Below are 23,712 nucleotides of genomic sequence, written 5' to 3' on the forward strand. Positions count from 1 at the left end.
CTGACTCCATCAAAAAGAATAACATAAGAATAATAGGTATATCAGAGGGAGAAGAGAGAGAAAATGGAATGGAGAACATACTCAAACAAATAATAGATGAGAACTTCCCAAGCCTGTGGAAAGAACTAAAGCCTCAAGTTCAAGAAGCAAACAGAACTCCGAGTTTTCTTAACCCCAACAAACCTACTCCAAGGCATATCATAATGAAATTGACACAAACCAACAGCAAAGAAAAAATTCTCAAGGCAGCCAGGGAAAAGAAGAATACAACATATAAAGGAAGGCCCATTAGATTATCATCAGATTTCTCAGCAGAAACTCTACAAGCTAGAAGAGAGTGGACCCCAATATTTAAAGTCCTGAAAGAGAGGAACTTTCAGCCACGAATACTATACCCATCAAAGTTAACCTTCAAATATGAAGGAGAAATAAAAACATTCACAGATACAGAAAAGATGAGGGAATTTATCATCAGAAAACCCCCACTCCAGGAATTACTAAAGGGGGTTCTCCAATCAGATACAAAGAACAAAAAAAAAAAACAGAGCCACAAGTAAAAGCTCCAAGAAGAACACAATAAAACCAAATTTAAACTGTGAAAACAACAAAAAAGAAAGAGGGGGAGAAGATGGAGATTAACAGTAGCAAAGGACGATGGAGTGCAAAAGTACTCACAAAATAGTTCGCTACAATGAACAGGGTAGGGACCCTTTTCATTACTCAGAGGTAACCACCATTGAAAAAACCACCACAGAAGCACATGAGATAAAAGAGACAGCAACAGAGGAAAGATGTATGGAATACAACCAAATAAAAACAAAAGAAAGAAAAACGAAAGAGAAGGATCAAACAAGACACAAAACTAACAGAAAGCAAGATATAAAATGGCAATAGGGAAATCACAAGTGTCAATAATTACACTAAATGTAAACGGATTAAACTCACCAATAAAAAGGCACAGAGTAGCAGAATGGATTAAAAAAGAAAATCCAACTGTATGCTGCCTACAGGAAACTCATCTAAGTAACAAGGATAAAAACAAATTCAAAGTGAAAGGCTGGAAAACAATACTCCAAGCAAATAACATCCAAAAAGAAGCAGGTGTAGCAATACTCATATCGGATAATGCTGACTACAAGACAGGAAAAGTACTCAGAGACAAAAATGGCCATTTCATAATGGCTAAGGGGACACTGAATCAAGAAGACATAACAATTCTTAATATATATGCACCAAACCAAGGAGCACCAAAATATATAAGACAGCTACTTATTGATCTTAAAACAAAAACTGACAAAAATACAATCATACTTGGAGACCTCAATACACCGCTGACGGCTCTAGATCGGTCATCCAAACAGAGAATCAACAAAGACATAGTGGCCTTAAACAAAACACTAGAGCACCTGGATATGATAGACATCTACAGGACATTTCATCCCAAAGTGACTGAGTATATATTTTTATCCAGTGTACATGGATCATTGTCAAGAATTGACCATATGTTGGGCCACAAAAACAACATCAGCAAATTCAGAAAAATTGAAGTTGTACCAAGCATATTTTCTGATCATAAAGCCTTGAAACTAGAATTCAACTGCAAAAAAGAGGAAAAAAATCCCACAAAAATGTGGAAACTAAACAACATACTTTAAAAAAATGAATGGGTCAAAGAAGAAATAAGTGCAGAGATCAAAAGATATATACAGACTAATGAAAATGACAATATGACATATCAGAATCTATGGGATGCAGCAAAAGCAGTGATAAGAGGGAAGTTCATATCACTTCAGGCATATATGAACAAACAAGAGAGAGCCCAAGTGAACCACTTAACTTCCCACCTTAAGGAACTAGAAAAAGAAGAACAAAGAGAACCCAAAACCAGCTGAAGAAAGGAGATAATAAAAATCAGAGCAGAAATAAATGAATTAGAGAACAGAAAAACTATAGAAAAAATTAATAGAACAAGGAGCTGGTTCTTTGAAAAGATTAACAAAATTGACAAACCCTTGGCAAGACTTACCAAGGAAAAAAGAGAAAGAACTCATATAAACAAAATCCAAAATGAAAGAGGAGAAATCACCACGGACACCATAGATATACAAAGAATTATTGTAGAATACTATGAAAAACTTTATGCCACTAAATTCAACAACCTAGAAGAAATGGATAAATTCCTAGAAAAATACAACCTTCCTAGACTGAGTCAAGAAGAAGCAGAAAGCCTAAACAGACCTATCAGTAGAGAAGAAATAGAAAAAACCATTAAAAACCTCCCCAAAAATAAAAGTCCAGGCCCTGACGGCTATACCAGCGAATTTTATCAAACATTCAAAGAAGACTTGGTTCCTATTCTACTCAAAGTCTTCCAAAAAATTGAAGAAGAAGCAATACTTCCCAACACATTTTATGAGGCCAACATAACCCTCATACCAAAACCAGGCAAGGATGGCACAAAAAAAGAAAACTACAGACCAATATCTCTAATGAATACAGATACTAAAATACTAAACAAAATACTAGCAAATCGAATACAACAACATATTAAAAAAATAATACATCATGATCAAGTGGGATTCATCCCAGAATCTCAAGGATGGTTCAACATACGTAAAACGGTTAACGTAATACACCATATCAACAAAACAAAGAACAAAAACCACATGATATTATCAATAGACGCAGAAAAGGCTTTCGAGAAAATACAACACAATTTTATGTTTAAGACTCTCAACAAAATGGGTATAGAAGGAAAATATCTCAACATGATAAAGGCCATATATGATAAACCATCAGCTAACATCATATTAAATGGCAGTAAACTGAAGGCTTTCCCCCTTAAATCAGGAACAAGACAGGGTTGTCCACTCTCTCCACTCTTATTTAATGTGGTACTAGAGGTTCTAGCCAGAGCAATCAGACAAGACAAAGAAATAAAAGGCATCCATATCGGAAAAGGAGAAGTAAAGGTATCACTTTTTGCAGATGATATGATACTATACATCGAAAACCCCAAAGAATCCACAAAAAGACTACTAGAAACAATAAGCCAATACAGTAAGGTCGCAGGATACAAAATTAACATACAGAAGTCAATAGCCTTTCTATATGCCAACAATGAAACAACTGAGAAGGAACTCAAAAGAATAATCCCCTTCACGATTGCAACAAAAAAAATAAAATACTTAGGAATAAACATAACAAAGAATGTAAAGGACTTATATAATGAAAACTATAAACCATTGTTAAGGGAAATCGAAAAAGATATAATGAGATGGGAGAATATACCTTGTTCTTGGCTAAGAAGAATAAATATAATCAAGATGGCTATATTACCCAAAGCAATATACAAATTTAATGCAATTCCCATCAAACTTCCAATGACATTTTTTAAAGAAATAGAGCAAAAAATCATCAGATTTTTATGGAACTATAAAAAACCCCGAATAGCCAAAGCAATCCTAAAGAAAAAGAATGAAGCTGGGGGCATTTCAATACCTGACTTCAAACTCTATTATAGGGCCACGACAATCAAAACAGCATGGTATTGGCAGAAAAATAGACACTCAGACCAATGGAACAGAATAGAAAGTCCAGAAATAAAACCACATATATATAGTCAAATAATTTTTGACAAAGGGGCCAACAACACACAATGGAGAAAAGAAAGCCTCTTCAATAAATGGTGCTGGGAAAACTGGAAAGCCACATGCAAAAAATGAAACTGGACTACAGTCTCTCCCCCTGTACAAAAATTAACTCAAAATGGATCAAAGATCTAAACATAAGACCTGAAACAATTAAGTACATAGAAGACATAGGTACTCAACTCATGGACCTGGGTTTTAAAGAGCATTTTATGATTTTGACTCCAATGGCAAGAGAAGTGAAGGCAAAAATTAATGAATGGGACTACATCAGACTAAGAAGTTTTTGCTCAGCAAGGGAAACTGATAACAAAATAAACAGAAAGCCAACTAAATGGGAAATGATTTTTTCAAACAACAGCTCAGATAAGGGCCTAATATCCAAAATATACAAAGAACTCATAAAACTCAACAACAAACAAACAAACATCCAATAAAAAAATGGGAAGAGGATATGAATAGACACTTCTCCCAGGAAGAAATACATATGGCCAACAGATATATGAAAAGATGCTCATCTTCTTTAGCTATTAGAGAAATGCAAATCAAAACGGCAATGAGATACCACCTCACACCTGTTCGATTAGCTGTTATTAGCAAGACAGGTAATAGCAAATGTTGGAGAGGCTGTGGAGAAAAAGGAATCCTCATACACTGTTGGTGGGAATGTAAAGTAGTACAACCATTATGGAAGAAAGTATGGTGGTTCCTCAAAAAACTGAAAATAGAACTACCTTATGACCCAGCAATCCCTCTACTGGGTATATATCCCAAAAACTCAGAAACATTGATATGTAAAGACACATGCAGCCCCATGTTTATTGCAGCATTGTTCACAGTGGCCAGGACATGGAAACAACCAAAATGCCCATCAATAGATGACTGGATAAAGAAGATGTGGCACATATACACTATGGAATACTACTCAGCCATAAGAAATGATGACATCGGAAAATTTACAGCAAAATGGTGGGATCTTGATAACATGATACGAAGCGAAATAAGTAAATCAGAAAAAAACAGGAACTGTATTATTCCATACGTAGGTGGGACATAATAGTGAAACTAAGAGACATTGATAAGAGTGTGGTGGTTACGGGGGGGAGGGGGGAGTGGGAGAGGTATAGGGGGTGGGGAGGGGCACAAAGAAAACAAGATAGAAGGTGACAGAGGACAATCTGACTTTGGGTGGTGGGTATGCAACATAATTGAACGACAAGATAACCTGGACTTGTTATCTTTGAATATATGTATCCTGATTTATTGATGTCACCCCATTAAAAAAATAAAATTATTAAAAAAAAAATCCCAAACAATTTTTAAAAATCAAAGTCCTTAATATGAGCAGTAAGTGGATAGGAAATGCTAAAATTAGCAAAGGTGCACAGACTGGCAAAGAACATCCACCAACCTTTTTTCTGAAACCCTTAACTCCATAGTATAAAAGACAGACCCATTGGATCTTTCTTTGTTTCTTTTTGAAAATATTTTTTAAGCCTACCTAAAGTCTCTTTTTTATTATGGAAATTTAAAAACAAATATGATGTCTAAACTATCTTGAGAATTCTATTCATTTGATTGATTTTCAAGCTAGATAACTAGTGATTCAACTTGGATATTTTCTTAGCTTATGTTTTCTCAAAAAGAATGAAAATATTTTACTTTTGATGTACAACAGATGAGCCAAGTATAGGTTATATGCTTCAGTATGCTATTTAGGGATTCTATAATGGAAATATTTTGGAGTTTGTCCTATCATATTGGTTGTTACATGAATGGTATTATTTTTAATAAAAGCATAACTTTTGACCATCATTTTATTTCCCTCTCACTAGGGTATAAACAACATTAGATGACTTTCTTAAGATTGTGAAGAAAAAAACCCTATTATTCTATCAGTGACCTTTGGCAAGCAACTGCTTTCTTGAACTACTTATGTCTCTGGAGTGTTTGACTAAGGTTTCTTCTGGTCAAGCCATTGGCAAACCAAATGTCAAATAACAATGTGGTCATTTTTCATCTTGAGATAAGTGTTTCTCCAATAAGATGATCAATTAGTCTTATTCACATTATAACACACCTCCCCATGTATTTTATGTGATACAAAGATTTCTGTAGTCTTATAACCTTCTTATTAAAAAAACCCTTCTTTTAGATTTCAGGTTACTAGAACACATAATGAATGCAAACATACCTCATGTATGACCTATGTGTACTGACATTTTCATTATACCAATATATCCTTCAAAGGTGGTATTATAAAAAAATAAATAAACCTCTATACTTTAGGATATGAACTAAGGTCTTTCATAGAAAATATCCACTTTTGACAGAAATAAAGTTCTGGAAATGGTCTTTTCACTGAAGCCAAGCTTATATTTAACTACAAGTCCCGAGGATATTTTTCAGTTGGAAACAAGGCATTTCATGGCATGCTATATAAGAAAAATTCTAAAATTTGTTTTTTGGGTTTTTTTGCTAAAAGACATTTAAGATGCTGCACTTTCTTCTAAAGAATAGTCCAATGTGGGAAACATTAGGTGTACGTATTGAGGAGAATCTCAGAGCATCTTTACATATTACTTTTGAAAAATTTTGACCTCTGCTGGGGTGTGTAGATAATAGTTATAACCACTGCTTCAAATGCAGGCATATTTTACATATGAACTACTTATTTTTTATTTCTTGTTAAAAAAAAATACATCATGATCAAGTGGGATTCATCTCAGAATCTCAAGCATGGTTCCATGTACATAAAATGGTTAACGTAATACACCATATCAACAAAACAAAGAACAAAAACCACATGATCCTATCAATAGATGCAGAAAAGGCATTCAATATAATACAATACAATTTTATGTTTAAAACACTCAACAAAATGGATATAGAAGGAAAATATCTCAACATGATACAGGCATTTTATGATAAACCATCAGCTAACATCATATTAAATGGCATAAAACTGAAGACTTTCCCCCTTAAATCAGGAACAAGACAGGGTTGTCCACTCTCTCCACTCTTATTTAACATGGTGCTAAAAGTTCTAGCACAAGCAATCAGACAAGAGAAAGAAATAAAAGGCATCCATATTGGAAAAGAAGAAGTATAGGTTTCACTTTTTGCAGATGATATGATCCTATACATCAAAAACCCCAAAGATTCCACAAAAAGATTACTAGAAACAATAAACCAATATAGTAAGGTCGCAGGATACAAAATTAATATACAAAAGTACATAGCCTTTCTATATGCCACCATCGAAACATTAGAAAATGAACTCAAAAAAATAATCCTCTTCACGGTTGCAACAACAACAAAAAATACCTAGGAATAAACATAACAAAGAATGTAAAGGACCTATATAACGAAAACTACAAAGCATTGTTAAGGGAAATCGAAAAAGATACAATGAAATGGAAAAATATTCCCTGTTCTTGGATAGGAAGAATAAATATAATCAAAGTGACTATATTACCCAAAGTAATGTACAAATTTAATGCAATTCCCATCAAAAGTTCAATGACATTTTTTAAAGAAATGGAACAAAAAAAATCATCAGATATATATGGTATTATAAAAAACCCCGAATAGCCAAAGCAATCCTAAGGAAAAACGAACGAAGTTGGGGGCATTACAATACCTGACTTTAAATTATATTATAGAGCCACGACAATCAAAACAGCATGGTATTTGCATAAAAATAGACACTCAGACCAATGGAACAGAATAGAAAGTCCAGATATAAAACCACATATATATGGTCAAATAATTTTTGATAAAGGGGCCAACAACATACAATTGAGTAAAGAAAGCCTCTTTAACAAATGGTGCTGGGAAAACTGGAAAGCCACATGCAAAAGAATGAAATTTGACTACAGTTTGTCCCCTTGTACTAAAATAAATTCAAAATGGATCAAAGACCTAAATATAAGACCTGAAACAATAAAGTACATAGAAGAAAACATAGGTACTAAACTCAAGGACCTTGGTTTTAAAGAGAATTCTATGTATTTGACTCCAAAGGCAAGAGAAGTGAAGGCAAAGATAAATGAATGGGACCACATTAGACTAAGAAGTTTTTGATCAGCAAGAGATACTGACAACAAAATAATCAGAAAACCAACTAAATAGGAGATAATATTTTCAAACAACAGCTCAGATAAGGGCCTAATATCCAAACTATACAAAGAAATCATATAACTCAACAATAAACAAACAATCCAATAAAAAAATGGGAAGAGGACATGAACAGACACTTCTCCCAGGAAGAAATACAAATGGCCTACAGATATATGAAAAGATGCTCATCTTCATTAGTTATTAGAGAAATGCAAATCAAAACTACAATGAGATACCACCTCACACCTGTTGGATTAGCTATTATCAACAAAACAGGTAGCAAGTGTTGGAGAGGCTGTGGAGAAAAAGGAACCTCATCCACTGTTGGTGGGAATGCAAAGTAATACAACCATTATGGAAGAAAGTATGGTTGTTCCTCAAAAAACTAAAAATAGAACTACCATATGACCCAGTAATCCCTCTACTGGGTATATACCCCAAAACTCAAAAACATTGGTATGTAAAGACATGTAGCCCCATGTTCATCGCAGCATTGTTCACAGTGGTCAAGGCATGGAAACAACCAAAAAGCCCTTCAATAGATGAATGGATAAAGAAGAAGTGGTACAGACCCTGGCCGGTTGGCTCAGTGGTAGAGTGTCGGCCTGGTGTGCAGAAGTCCCGGGTTTGAGTCCCGGCCAGGGCACACAGGAGAAGCGCCCATCTGCTTCTCCACCCCTCCCCCTCTCCTTCCTCTCTGTCTCTCTCTTCCCCTTCTGCAGCCAAGGCTCCATTGGAGCAAGGATGGCCCAAGTGTTGGGGAAGGCTCCATGGCCTCTGCCTCAGGCGCTAGAGTGGCTCTGGTCACAACAGAAGCGATGCCTCGATGGGCAGAGCAATGCCCCCTGGTGGGCGTGCTGGGTGGATCCCGGTTGGGCGCACGTGGGAGTCTGTCTGACTGCCTCCCCGTTTCCAGCTTCAGAAAAATACAAAAAAAAAAAAAAAGAAGTGGTACATATATACTATGGAATACTACTCAGCCATAAGAAATGATGACATTGGATCATTTACAACAAAATGGATATATCTTGGTAACATTATACAGAGTGGAAAAGTAAATCAGAAAAAACTAAGAGCTGCATGATTCCATACATAGGTGGGACATAAAAACTAGACTAAGAGACATGGACAAGAGTGTGGTGGTTATGGGGCAGGGGGAGGGAGGAGCGGGAGGGAGAGGGGGAGGGGAGGAGTACAAAGAAAACCAGATAGAAGGTGACAGAGGACAATTTGACTTTGAGTGACGAGTATGCAACATAATTGAATGACAAGATACCCTGGAGATGTTTTCTTTGAACATATGTACCCTGATTTATTAATGTTACCCCATTAAAATTAATAAAAATTTATTTTAAAAAAACAATAGATTTAACTATAGCAATTTGTTTTATAAAGATTTATTCTGCCAAATTTAGCGAAAATCTGACTTAAAGTACTTGGTAAGTACTTATTATTATATGCTTTAACTTGCTGCAACTCTGCTTTATAAATTTTATAAAGTAAAGTTACTTCCCTACTTTATAAATCACCATTACTGTGGAACTGGTGGGTGGTTAGAAAATTTTATTACTAACAGAGATACAAAAGTGGGCGGTAGGTATAAAAAGATTGACTACCCCTGCCTTAAAACATGAAATAACAGGTGCTTGTACTGGAAAGGATCCCAAATTCCATACATCCCCAATCCAATGCAAATGCTTAATAGCTCCAGATGATCTGAAATGTGATACAAGATTAAAACAATGTTTCCATGGCACCTTAAATTTAACATCAATATCATGGTCTTGCAAGATAGCTAAGTGGGTCACACTTGACTCACAATTCTAAAACTGAATGAATAAATGAAGAACAGAGTATGTTAGCATCAAAACATTGAAATGACTCTAATGAGGAAGTAGAGTCTGATTAATATAGAAAAGTCAAATTTTCCTTCTAAGATCTTCAATTGCCTTTTTTTTTTTTTTTTTTTTTTTTTTTTTTTAGTGAGAGAGAGGGAGAAGGACAGATAGGGACACCTAAGAAGGGAGAGAGATGAGAAGCATCAATTCTTCATTGCAGCACCTTAGTTGTTCATTGATTGCTTTCCTATATGCACCTCGGTCAGGGGGCTATAGCCAAGCCAGCGACCCCGCACTCAAGCTGGTAAACTCACACTCAAACCAGATGAGCCCTTGTTCAAGCAGGTGACCTCGGGGTCTCAAACCTGGGTCTTCTGCATCCCAGGTTGACACTCTGTCGACTGCCCTACTACCTGATCAGGCTTCAATTGACTCGTACAGACTGCTTTATCTAAAAAGAATATGAAAAAAACACCATTATTAAAGAGATCATTTTAACATATTTATTGAGGTATAACATTAACCTGTTTTTAGTGTTTAATTCAATGACTTTGTACTAAATTCACACAACTATGCAACCATCACCACAATATATACATTCTATTTAATTTTTGAACATTTCTGATAACTCAAATAGATCCAATGTACCCATTTGCAGGCAATTCCTGATTCCAGTGCCAGACCCAGACCCATGGGATAGATTTGCTTTCTTGAGATATTTTGTATAAATTGGAACACACAATACAGTGTCTTTTGTGACTAGTGTTTAATACTTAGTTTAGCTTAATGTTTCCACAGTTCACACATTTATCAGTAGCATTTATCAGTGCTTCCTTTTTTTATGGCTCAAAAATATTTCACTACACAAATATAACACATTTTCTTAATCTAACCATCAGTTGATGGACATTTGTTTGTTAACTATATTCTTAAGTATTTTGGTCTTATATTGTTATACATATAGTTCATCTCAATGTCATCACTGCAATATTCATTGTTAATGTGAAGGAACTGTGTGTGTTTGTGTGTGTGTGTGTGTGTGTGTGTGAGAGAGAGAGAGAGAGAGAGAGAGAGAGAGAGAGAGAGAGAGGGAGAGAGATTGATCTTTTATCCTGTAAACTTGCTTAACTAATTTACTGGCTCTAATAATTTTTTTGTGTAGGTTTTTTAGGAAATGTTATGCATAAGATTATTCCTTCTTCAAATATAAATAATTTTTCTTCTTTTCTAATTTGCATGTCTTTTTTATCCCTTTTCTTGTCAAATTGTCATGGCTAGAACATCCAGTACAATGTTAAATAGAGAGCGCACAACATTGCATATTCCTGAATTTCGGAGGAAAGCTTTCAATGTTTAACCATTATGATAATAACTATTGATAATAACTATGGTGTTTCCATAGATGCTCTTTAACAGGTAAGGAATTTCCTTTCTAATCCTACTTTGTACAATATGTTTATTGTTAAAAGCTGTTAGACTTTTGCCAAATATTTTTTTCTGTATCTGTTGTGATCATTATGTGATTTTTATTTATTACTTTCTGAATATGGTGTATTGATATTTTAATGTTCCCTGGGTGGTCAGACTATGATGCAAGGCAGACTATAACATGAGTGTGGCTTAGAAGTAAAAGGCAAATAAGTGTCATCTAAAGAAGAAACCAGTATATGACTCAAGGTCACTGAAAATAGATAACATTCACACCGAGCGCAAGCTATATGGTGCTTACTTGCAGCAATAAGTAAGACAGTGTATGCATAAGATCCAGCCTTTGTAATAAAGCAGCCTCCCTTGGCCAGTGGATTCATTCTGCAACCACATAAACAGGATAACTGCATGTGTTTCACTTCGTGCTGTAGTGGCAGAAACCTCTTTATTGTAGTTTCTGAAATATATAAAGCTGGAGCTGTGACTGAAAGCCATTCATGCAGTGCAAGCTCAGAACAAGGAAAGATATTTCCTCAAAAGATGATAAGCTTAGCACAGGCTGTCAACGCCCTTTATCTATAAGCAAGGAAATGTTCCAGGCCCAAGGCCCACTCTTATGTATCAGAATAGGGTTTGCAGGCTATACACCACTGCCTCTCCCAACAATTACAGTAACTGATTTTCATATTTTAATTGATGGTTTTTCCTGGGTTAAATTCCACAGGGAAATGTTAAATAATAATTATTATAAATTGCTGAATTTGTATTGCCAATATTTTAAAAATAATTTTGGGTGGTCTATATTGGTTGGAGATTTTGATCTGCAGTTTTCCTTGTTTTAACTTTAGCTGTAGCGTCAGAGTTATACTGGCCTTACAGTTTGAGTTGGGAAATATTTCTTCCTCATCTGTTTTGGAAAGTGTTTTTAAAAGATTGATGTTAAGTCTTTTTAAATAGAAGACCTGTACAGCCATCTGTTCCTGGGATTTTCCTTGGGGAAAGATTTTTGCTTAGTAAATCAATTTTTTACTATATATTAGTCTATTCAGATTTTCTATTCCGTTTTGAGTCAACTCTGTTTTTCTGTATTTTGACAGTAATTTGCACATTTTGCACAGATAATATAATTTGTTGGCATACACTTTTTTTACAGTCCTCTTATAATTCCTCTTAATTTGTGGCATTGGTAGGGTTAAAAAACAAAATCAACTGAGCAAATTTTAAAGATATTATAGGCTATATTCAGTGATACATGAATTGGGCAGCATCCAAATTTAGTGGATAGAAAAGAGCTCTGAGGAACAGTATATAATAAAAAAACATTTCTAGTCAAACGGTAACAGGAACAAGAAAGTTACATTAGCAAAAAGCAAATATGTTACGGCAAGGTCACTTTCCTTTAGGGCCATGATGGCGAACCTTTTTATAAAAACCACCTACTTTTGTAGTGCTGGTCAACCTGGTCCCTCCTGCCCACTAGTAGCCATTCCAGCTTTCATGGTGGGCCAATCACAGCACCGTTTGGTTGCTCTGTTACCGCCCACCATGAAAAAGTTGGAAGGCACATTAGTGGGCAGGAGGGACCAGGTTGACCAGCACTGCAAAAGTGGGTGGGTTTATAAAAAGGTTTGCCATCACGGCTTTAAGACATGACAGGAATCTACAGGCAGATTATGTAACTATTATTGATTAAGTGATTTCTAATTGACTAACATGATTCATTTTCTGGGAGAACTGAAACGGTAAATAAGCCTCAGATGGGTGATTTGTGGCTTAGCATAACTGACTTTATTTTGGACCTGTTGTCTTGTATAACAGTTTTTTTTTTAATTTTTAAAGAAAAAATTTTAGTTATTATTTTTCTATTCTCTATGTTACTTACTACATTATTTTTCTCTTGTGTTCTTCCATTATGAAATTTCCAGAATGGGAAAGTCCATAGAGACAGAGATATTAGTGGTTTCCAAGGGTTGGTAGGAGTGGAAATGAGAAGTGATGCTTAATAGGTGCAGAGTTTTCTTTTGGAGGGGGGGTGTTAATCAAAGTGTTCTGGAATTAGAGAGTGGTAATGACTGCACAACATTGTGAAGCCACTGAATTTGTACAGTTTAAAATGGTTAAAAGCCTGACTTGTGGTGGTGCAGTGGATAAAACATTGACATGGAATGCTGAAGTCACAGGTTCGAGACCCTGGGCTTGCCTGGTCAAGGCACATATGGAATTTGATGCTTCCTGCTCCTCCCACCCTTCTCTCTCCCCCTCTCTAAAAAAATGAATGAATTAAAAATTTTTTAATGGTTAAAAATTTGAATTTTGTGTTATGTGAATTTTACCTCAACATAAAAATAATTTAAACTTTAATGGGCACACAGATTCCCTGGGGGTATCATTAAAATGGAAATTCTAATACAGGAAGTTTGGTTAGGGCCCCAAATTCTGTCTTTCTAACAAACATACAGGTGAGGTTGCTGCTGCTTATCTGTGACCATACTTTGAGTTGGTTAATCAAAGGCCTTTCCACCGTGTCATATTATGATTCTGGGCTTCAGGTTCCTCACCTCTGAACCAACCTTGCCTTGTTTGTCCCTATAAAGAAGGAGATCTAAAGCACAAAGAGGCTGGGGGCTCCCAGGTCTGAACTTTCAGGGAAGTGTGAGCCTTAGGACATGGGAGTAGATGGAGTAAGGTTTATAGGTATAAGGGTCACTCTATCAGCAAATACAAGGGATCAAAGAAGTAGCTTTTATTTTGCACAAAGCACACGAAGGAAGGCCAGGATGCAAGGCTCTTCTCAGAGGAGAACTGTTTGACTTGACAGTTGCATCACTTCCAGCTTCTGGGCAACTCCATCGCCAGAGCTCAAAAATGATCATCTCCCAGGAGATCTGGAGTTGGGCTGAAGGGCACAAGGGACAGGTTCTAGGCCAGCTCCTCCAGCTAGCTCAGAAGGCTTCTCACTTCTGCTTCCAGGTGTTCCACCAACTCATACAACTTCTCCCCTATGATGTCTAAAGAGCCAAGGAGAATCATGTGTATGTTAAACCCTATGCTCTAATCTAGGTCTTGGGAATCGATGAATGGTTCAGCAGTGGTGTGAGTCTCTGGAGTTTGGAGAAGGTTGAGCCAGGCCAAAGAACAGAGCAGAGGCCTCATGGTGCTCTCTGCCTGCCACCAACCTCCCAGGGATAACTAGGATTGCGCCAGGACTGCACCAGGATCTTGTTCACCCACCCAGGAGGAAATGTTCACAGTTCCAAACATTATTTAATACTTTTGCCTTTATTTACATACCACACATTTTCATTTGGTATCAAAGGATTTTATAATTTTTAATTGATTTTAATTTATTGTGTTTACATAGATTCTAGTGTTGCCCCGAATGCATCCCCCCTCCCCTGTGTTCCCCTCAACATCTCCCTTGCCCCACTCCCAATAGCGCCCTCCCCACTTCCCTTCAGCTTTATTCCATCCTATCATCCCTTTCCCTCTGTCCTCTTTTCCGCTGGTCCCTTTGATCCCTCCTCTGTCTCAATTCCATTTCTCAGTTCACATTGTTCATTGGATTCCTCAAATGAGTGAGATCATATGATATTTTTCTTTTTCTGCTGGCTTATTTCACTTAACATAATAATTTCCATGTCCATCTATGCTGTCGCAAAAGGTAAGATTTCCTTCTTTTCGTGGCCCCATAGTATTCCATTGAATATATGTACCACTCTTCTTAATCCACTCGTCCACTGACGGACACTTGGGATGTATCCAGATCTTCGCTGTTGTAAACAATGCTGCCATAAACATGGAGGTGCATTTGTCCTTTTGAAACAGTGCTATGGTGTTCTTGGGATATATTCCTAAAAGTGGAATAGCTGGGTCAAAAGGCAGTTCGATTTTTAATTTCATGAGAAATCTCCATACTGTTTTCCACAGTGGCTGCACCAGTCTGCATTCCCACCAGCAGTGCAGGAGGGTTCCCTTTTCTCCACATCCTCGCCAGCACTTATTCTGTGTTGTTTTGTTGATGAGTGCCATTCTGACTGGTGTGAGGTGATATCTCATTGTGGTTTTAATTTGCATTTCTCTAATAATTAGTGAGGTTGAGCATTTTTTCATATGCCTATTGGCCATCTGTATGTCCTCTTTGGAGAAGTGTCTATTCATTTCTTTTCCCCATTTTTTGATTGGATTGTTTATCTTCCTAATGTTGAGTTTTACAAGATCTTTATAAATTTTGGTTATTAACTCCTTATCAGACGTATTGTCAAATATGTTCTCCCATTGTGTAGTTTGTCTTTTTATTCTGTTCTTATTATCTTTAGCTGTGCAAAGCTTTTTAGTTTGATATAGTTCCATTTGTATATACTGTCTTTTATTTCCCTTGCCTGTAGAGATAAATCAGCAAATATATTGCTGCGAGAGATGTCGAAGAGCTTACTGCCTGTTTTCTTCTAAGATGCTTATGGTTTCACGGCTTAAATTTAAGTGTTTTATCCATTTTGAGTTTATTTTTGTTAATTGTGTAAGTTGGTGGTCTAGTTTCATTTTTTGCAGGTAGTTGTTCATTATTCCCAACACCATTTGTTGAAGAGGCTGTCTTTACTCCATTTTATGCTTCTACCTCCTTTGTCAAATATCAGTTTTACATAAAAATGTTGTGTGGGTTTATATCTGGGTTCTCTGTTCATTGATCTATATGCCAGTTCTAATGCCAGTACCAAGCTGTTTTGAGTACAATTGCTTTGTAGTATGACTTGATATCAGGAAGTGTGATACCTCCCACTTTATTCTTCCTTTTCAAGATTGCTGAGGCCATTTGTGTTCTTTTTTGATTCTATATAAATTATTGGAATTTTTGTTCTATATCTTTGAAGTATGTCATTGGTATCTTAATTGGTATTACATTGAATTTATAAATTGTTTTCGATAATATAAACTTTTTTTTGTATTTTTCTGAAGTTGGAAATGGGGAGGCATTCAGACAGACTCCCACATTCGCCCGACTGGAATCCACCCAGCATGCCCACCAGGGGGTGATGCTTTGCCAATCTGGGGCGTTGCTCTGCCACAATCAGAGCCATTCTAGCGCCTGAGGCAGAGGCCATAGAGCCATCCTCAGCGCCCGGGCCAACTTTTGCTCCAATGGAGCCTCGGCTGTGGGAGGGGAAGAGAGAGACAGAGAGGAAGGAGAGGGGAAGGGATGGAGAAGCAGATGGGCACTCCTCCTGTGTGCCCTGGCCAGGAATCGAACCTGGGAATCCTGCACAACAGGCCAATGCTCTACCACTGAGCCAACTGGCCAGGGCTAATATAGACATTTTAATGATGTTTATTCTTCCTAACCATGAGCACAGTATATGCTTCCACATGTTTTTATCTTCCTTGATTTCTTTTATTAATGTTTTATAATTTTCCGAGTATAAGTCTGTAATCTCCTTGGTTAAATTTACTCCTAGATACTTTATTTTTTTAGTTGTAATATTGAAGGGGATTGATTCCTTAATTTCTCTTTCTGATAGTTCATTATTGGTGTATAAAAATACCTCTGATTTCTGAGTATTAATTTTATATCCTGCCACATTGCTGAATTCATTTATCAGATCCAGTAGTTTTTTGACTGAAACTAGTGTTTTCTATATACGATATCATATCATCTGCAGATAATGATAGTTTTACTACTTCTTTTCCAATTTGAATACTTTTTATTTCTTCTTGTCTGATTGCTGTGGCTAGGACTTCCAGGACTATATTGAATAGAATGGTGAAAGGAGACACCCCTGCCTTGTTCCTGATCTTAAGGGAATTAATTTTCATTTTTTCCCATTGAGTATAATGTTGGCTGTGGGTTTGTTATAGTTGGCCTTTATCATGTTGAGGTATGTTCCCTGTATTCCCACTTTGCTGAGAGTTTTGATCATGAATGGGTGCTGGATTTTATCAAATGCTTTTTCTGAATCTATTGAAATTATCAAGTGGTTTTTCTCCTTCCTTTTGTTTATGTGATGAATCGCATTGATTGATTTGTGAATATTGTACCAGCCTTGCCTCCTCAGAATAAATCCCACTTGATGATGGTGTTTGACTTTTTCCATATATTGCTGGATCCAGTTGGAGAATATTTTGTTAAGGATTTCAGCATTTAGATTATTCAGGAATATTGGCCTATAATTTTTTTTTTTGTATTGTCTTTGCCTGGTTTGGGAATCAGAATTATGCTCGCCTCATAAAAGGAGCTTGGAAGTCTTCCTTCCTCTTGGATTTTTTGAAATAGCTTGAGAAGGATAGGAGTTAGTTCTTTGAATATTTGGTAGAATTCACTTATGAAGCCATTGAGCCCTGGACTTTTGTTTGTTGAGAGTTCTTTTGATAACTGTTTTGATCTCATTTGGTGTAATCGGTCTGTTTAGGTTTTCTGATTCTTCCAGATTGATTTTTAAAATATTATATCTTTCAAGGAATTTGTTAATTTCATCTATGTTATCTAAGTTTTTGACATACAGTTCTTCATAGTATTTTCTTATTTCCTTTGTATTTCTGTTGTGTCATGTGCTATTTCTTTACTCTCATTTCTAATTTTATTTATTTGAGTCCTCTCTCTTTTTTTCTTTGTGAGTCTGGTTAAAAATTCATTGATCTTGTTTACCTTTTCAAAGAACCTGATCCTTTTTTCACTGATCCTCTGTATTGTTTCTTTAGCCTCTATTTCAGTGGTCCCCAAACTTTTTGGGCCATGGACTGGTTTAATGTCAGAAAATATTTTCATGAAGCTGCCTTTAGGGTGGGACAGATAAATGCACAAAAATAAAATTATGCAACCGGCGTAAAAACTGTGATATTTTTAAATATAATTGTAGAACTTATGAGACAAGCATCAAGAGAGAGTCTTAGATGGATCTAACAGAGGGAATCTGGTCATTTTTTAAAAATAAAATATCCTTCAGGCTTAAATATCTATAAAACAGAAATAATGTAAGTTATTTATTCTTTGTCTGTGGACCAGTACCAAATGGCCCATGGACTGGTACTGGTCAGAGGCCCGGGAATTGGGGACCACTGCTCTATGTCACTTATTTCTGCTCTGATCTTTATTATTTCCTTCCTTCTACTACATCTGGGCTTTACTTGCTGTTCTTTTTCTAGTTCTTACAGATACAGGGTTAAGTTGTTTATTTGAGCTTTTTCTAGCTTCTTAAGGTATGCCTGTAATGCTATGAACTTCCCTCTCAGGACTGCTTTTGCTGTGTCCCATAAATTTTGAGTTGTTGTGTGCTCATTATCATTCCTTCCTAAGAATTTTTTTTATTTTTTCATTGATCTCATTGTTAACTCTGTCGTTATTTAATAACATGCTATTTAGTTTCCAAAAGTTTGAGTATTTTTCAGTTTTTCTGTTGTGATTTATTTCTATTTTCATGCCATTGTGATAAAATAAAAAGCTTGCTATGATTTCAATCTTCTGAAATTTGTTGAGACCGCTTTTGTGCCCTAACATGTGGTCTATCCTAGAGTATGTACCATAACCACTTGAAAAGAATGTATATTCTATATCAAACTAAATAGCTTTTGCACAGGTAAAGACAATAAGAATAGAATAAAAAGACAAACTACACAATGGGAGAACATATTGACAATACATCTGATAAGGGGTTAATAATCAAAATTTATAAAGAACTTGTAAATCTCAACACCAGGAAGACAAACAATCCAATCAAAAAAATGGGAAAAATAAATGAATAGACACTTCTCCAAAGAGGACATACAGATGGCCAATAGGCATATTAAAAAAATGCTCAACATCACTAATCATTAGAGAAATGCAAATTAAAACCACAATGAGATATCATCTCACACCAGTCAGAATCGTGCTCATCAACAAAACAACACAGAGTAAGTGCTGGCAAGTATGTGGAGAAAAGGGAACCCTCCTATACTGCTGGTGGGAATGCAGACTGGTGCAGCCTCTGTGGAAAACAGTATGGAGATTCCTCAAAAAATTGAAAATCGAACTGCCTTTTGACCCAGCTATCCCATTTTTAGGAATATACCCTAAGAACATCATAGAACTGTTCCAAAAGGAGAAATGAACCCCCATGTTTGTGGCAGCATTATTCACAATAGCAAAGATCTGGAAACAACCCAAGTGTCCATCAGAGCACGAGTGGATTAAAAACCTTTGGTACATACATACTATGGAATACTACTCAGCCATAAGAAATGATGACATCGGATCATTTACAATAACATGAATGGAACTTGATAACATTATACGGAGTGAAATAAGTTAATCAGAAAAAAGTAAAAACTATCTGAATCCATACATAAATGGGACATAAGTATGAGACTCAGAGACATGGACAAGAGTGTGATGGTAACGGGGGGAGGGAGGGTGTGAGAGGGAGATGGGGCGAGGAAGGAGAGAGAGTGAGTGGGGGTAGGGAGGGGAACAAAGAAAAGCAGATAGAAGGTGATGGAAGACAATTTGACTTTGGGTGAAGGGTATGCAGCATAATCAAATGTCAAAATAATCTGGAGATGTTTTTTCTCAACATATGTACCCTGACTTGTAAATGTCACTGCATTAAATTTAATAATAATAATAAATATATATATATATATATATATATATATATATATATTTAAAAAAAGGAGATTTACAACTTTTGTACTCGTCTGTACTCATTATGAACTGTTTGACATTTAGTGGCGATGTGAAACCGACATTCTTTTAGGCTTACTTTGCCAGTGCGCACTCAAGGTCAAACAATTTGTTATTTTTGTGGTCAAATGTGCCGAAACAAGTGGCATGGTAGCATGGACAATAGCTGCAGTTGATAACTGAAAACGTGTCCAGGCTGTTTGTAAAACAAAATAATTGTTTTATTTGCGATAAAACCCCTTCAAGCTCATTCTATTAATTAAATATTGTTTCTATTGATTGTGATACAGTTTGGCTATTTATATGGTATGTAATTATATTTTTATTAAAATAGTATTGTATATTAAAATTTTTTTCACTCACATTTATTTATAAAAAATTACATAATAAAATTTTGTTTACTTAAAAAAAAGAATGTATATTCTGCTGCTTTAAGGTTTAAGGTTCTGAAGGTATCTACTAAATAGAGTTGATCTAGTGTCTCCTTTAAGTGTGCTATTACTTTGAATATCTAGTGATGTTATGGAGTATTGAAATCTCTTACTATTATAGTATTGCTTTGATCTCATCCTTTATATCCATCAAAGTCTACTTTATATATTTAGGTGCTCCTATGTTAGGTGCGTAGATATTTATAATGGTTATATCTTCCTGTTGGATTGCTCCCTTTATCATTATGTAGTGACCTTCCTTATCTCTTACTGTAGTCTTTGTTTTAAAGTCTAATTTGTCTAATATAATTATTGCTACCCCAGCTTTTTCTTTCATTTCCATTTGAATGATTTTTTTTTTCATCCTTTTACCTTCAGTCTATGTACATCTTTTGTTTTGAGGTATTTCTCTTATAGACAGCATATGTGCGGGTTCTGTTTTCTTATCCATGCAGCTACCCTATATCTTTTGATTGGATCATTTAATCCATTTACATTTAAGGTTATTATTGATATGTAGTTGTTTATTGCCATTTTTTTCTTTAAAGCTGTATTTCTCTTTTGCTATATTTTCCCCCCTTTGATATGTTTACAGCAGGCCCATTAAAATTTCTTTTTTTTTTTTCTGAAGCTGGAAATGGGGAGACAGACTCCTGCATGCGCCTCACTGGAATCCACCCAGCATGCCTACCAGGGGGCGATGCTCTGCCCATCTGGGGCGTTGCTCTGTTGCAACCAGAGCCATTCTAGCGCCTGAGGCAGAGGTCATAGAGCCATCCCCAGTGCCTGGGCCAACTTTGCTCCAGTGGAGCCCTGGCTGCAGGAGGGTAAGGGAGAGACAAAGAGGAAGGAGAGGGGGAGGGTTGGAGAAGCAGATGGGCCTCTCTCCTGTGTGCCATGGCCAGGAATTGAACCCCGGACTCCTGCATGCCAAGCCAACAATCTACCACTGAGCCAACCGGCCAGGGCCCCGTTAACATTTCTTACAGCATTGATTTGGTTGTAATGCATTTCTTTAGGTTTTGTTTTTTTTTTTTGTGTGTTTTTTTTTTGTCTGGGAAGCATTTTATTTCTCTTTCAATTTTAAATGATAGCCTTTCTGGATAAGGTAATCTTGGTTGTAGGCTCTTGTTCTGCATTACTTTGAATATTTCTTGCCATTCCCTTCTGGCCTCAAGCATTTCTGTTGAGACATCAGATATCATCCTTATGGGGGCTTCTTTGTTGATGATAGCCTTTTTTTCTTTAGCAGCTTTTAATATTGATATTTTCTCTTTATCACTTAGCTTTGGTATTTTAATTATGATGTATCTTGGTATAGATTTCTTTGTGTTTGTCTTTATGGAATTCTCTGTGCTTCTTGAACTGTGTGACTTTTTCCTGCATTAATTTAGGGAAGTTTTCAACTATGATTTGATTGAACAAAGTCTCTACCCCTTGTTCTTTCTCTTCTTCAGGAACTACTATGATGTGAATGTTATTTCTCTTCTTGTTGTCACAGAGCTCTCTTAGAGTTTCCTTAGACTTTTTGAGTCTCTTTTCTTTTTGCTGCTCTGCTTCCACGCCTTCGTTTATCTTGTCCTCTAACTCACTCATTCAATCCTCAGCTTCACCCATCTTGCTTTTAGTTCCTTCCATTGTGGTCTTTATTTCTGATATTGTATTTGTCATTTCTGACTCTTTTTTATTATTTCAATGTCCTTTTTTTTCTTGCTATCTCTTTATGTAGTTGTTTGTTATGACCATCTGTTGTTGTTCTAAGATCTTTGAGCATCCTAACAATCATTATTTTAAACTCTGCATGCAGTAATTTGGTTATATCTGACTCATTCAAGTCCTTTTTGGGGGATTTGTCTTGATTAATTTGGGTTGCATTTGTCTGCCTCCTCTTTTTGCTTGTGTATAAGAATGGTGTGGCCACTGGAGTCCAATGGGTGTGGCTTCTGTGTCCCTAGGTGTGATCTGTCTGCAGGTCCTACCCTCACTGTTGCTGCCTCAAGCGTTTGGGTATGGGTGCTGCCAGCACCAGCTGGCTATAGCAGTCACTGTGGTTTCCACATGGGAGGGGCTGTGTTCACATGCCCTAGTCTATAAGGCTTGGCCTTCACCCTGTCTCCACTGGTGGGTCTGGGCACTGAGCCTAGGGCCACAAGCTCGGCACCAGGGCCAGGTGTGAGCATCTTTGCTCAGCTGCAGATCTCTGCCTATTTCCGGCTTTTGCCCTTCTCCTGCAGGTGGGCGGAGCTGTGACTATGAGTCCGGCCACAAGCCCCAGTTCTGTGGGCCTGGTTGGGCTGCATGCCTATGCTTAGCCACTGGTCTCTACAGTTCCCAGGCTTTTGCTTTTCCCCTAAGGGTGGGATTGCAGGAGAGACCGCAGCCAGCCAGGCCACTTTTGTGCACCACTTCCACCCCTGCTAGGTGAGACTGAGCTTATGCTGGGCCTCAGTTGTGGCTGGCCCAGCTTCTGCCCCTGCCGACAGGACCACACTTCTACATCCTGCCACTGTTTCCCTTACCATGAGCTCTCAGCAATGTGGGTGGGGGCGCTTCAGCTCAGATCCTAGCACTCAATACTGTATTCCTTAAGGCTCCCTCCTTCTAAGCGACACTGCTCTGAGTGCCACAGAAGAGCTTGTTTGGCTGGTGTCTGGCTTCCCTTTGTTGGTATTGCTGGTTCCAGGGGAAATATTCACTTTAGATTTGGGGAGTGACCAGTCCAGGGGTTAGGGTGGCTGTCCCTCAAAGTGTTTCTCCCTGTGCCTCCTAGATTATACTCTCTTCCTGATACTCCAGTCCTCTCCTCTCTCCCTGTCCCCCAGAGCCATGGATTAGTGGTTGTGGAAAAGGTTTTCTGTGCAGTCACTTTAAGAAGAATTCTGGGTCTAAGAAATCTCTCTCTTTCTTACAAACAGTATCCTGATTTGTTTCGCAGCTAAGTACTGTTGATATGCTTCTTCTAGGCTCTGGGGTTGCAGGCTGGGGCTTTGTTCCTGTGACCCAGGACCCTCCCCTCTCCACTAAACTCACTTCCCGCCACGCGAGTCTCTCCAAGCTGCTGTTTGCTCCCAGTAGCTGGGCAGCCCTCTTCGCGTTTCTGCTTTTCCTACCAGTTAGTGTGGCTTCTTCGGTGTTCCTTGGTTAAAGAGTTCTCTTAGTTTAGTCCAAAGTTGGATTTTCTAGATAATGGTTCTTAAAATTAAGTTGAAATCCACTTTGGTTCTGGGAGGTGGAAGTTGGTATGTCCACCTACTCCATCACCATCTTCAGAGAGCTATTTTCTAATTTTTTTAAGGATTTTTAAAATTAATTTTTATGCAGTGACATTGATAAATCAGGGTACATATGTTCAGAGAAAACATCTCAAGATTATTTTGACATTTGATTACGTTGCATACCCCTCACCTAAATTCAAACTGTCTTCCATCATCTTCCATCTGGTTTTCTTTGTGCCCCTCCCCTCCCCCACCACCTCTCTCTCCTTCCTTGCCCCCTCCCTCGTTACCATCACATTCTTGTCCATGTCTCTGAATCTCATTTTTATATCCCATCTAAGTATGGATTCATACAGCTCTTAGTTTTTTCTGATTTAC

At 37.0% G+C, this 23,712-nt stretch overlaps 1 non-coding gene across 1 annotated transcript; it reads right to left on the reverse strand.

Annotated features, from left to right (window-relative positions):
• Positions 1-16,262: 16,262 nt before the first annotated feature.
• Positions 16,263-16,338, reverse strand: TRNAN-GUU (transfer RNA asparagine (anticodon GUU)). Its single transcript has one exon. It is a non-coding gene; the product is annotated as a tRNA-Asn (tRNA).
• Between the last annotated feature and the right edge of the window lie 7,374 nt (positions 16,339-23,712).

This window comes from Saccopteryx leptura, chromosome X, assembly GCF_036850995.1.
Source record: "Saccopteryx leptura isolate mSacLep1 chromosome X, mSacLep1_pri_phased_curated, whole genome shotgun sequence".
Classification (NCBI taxonomy): Eukaryota; Metazoa; Chordata; class Mammalia; order Chiroptera; family Emballonuridae; genus Saccopteryx; species Saccopteryx leptura.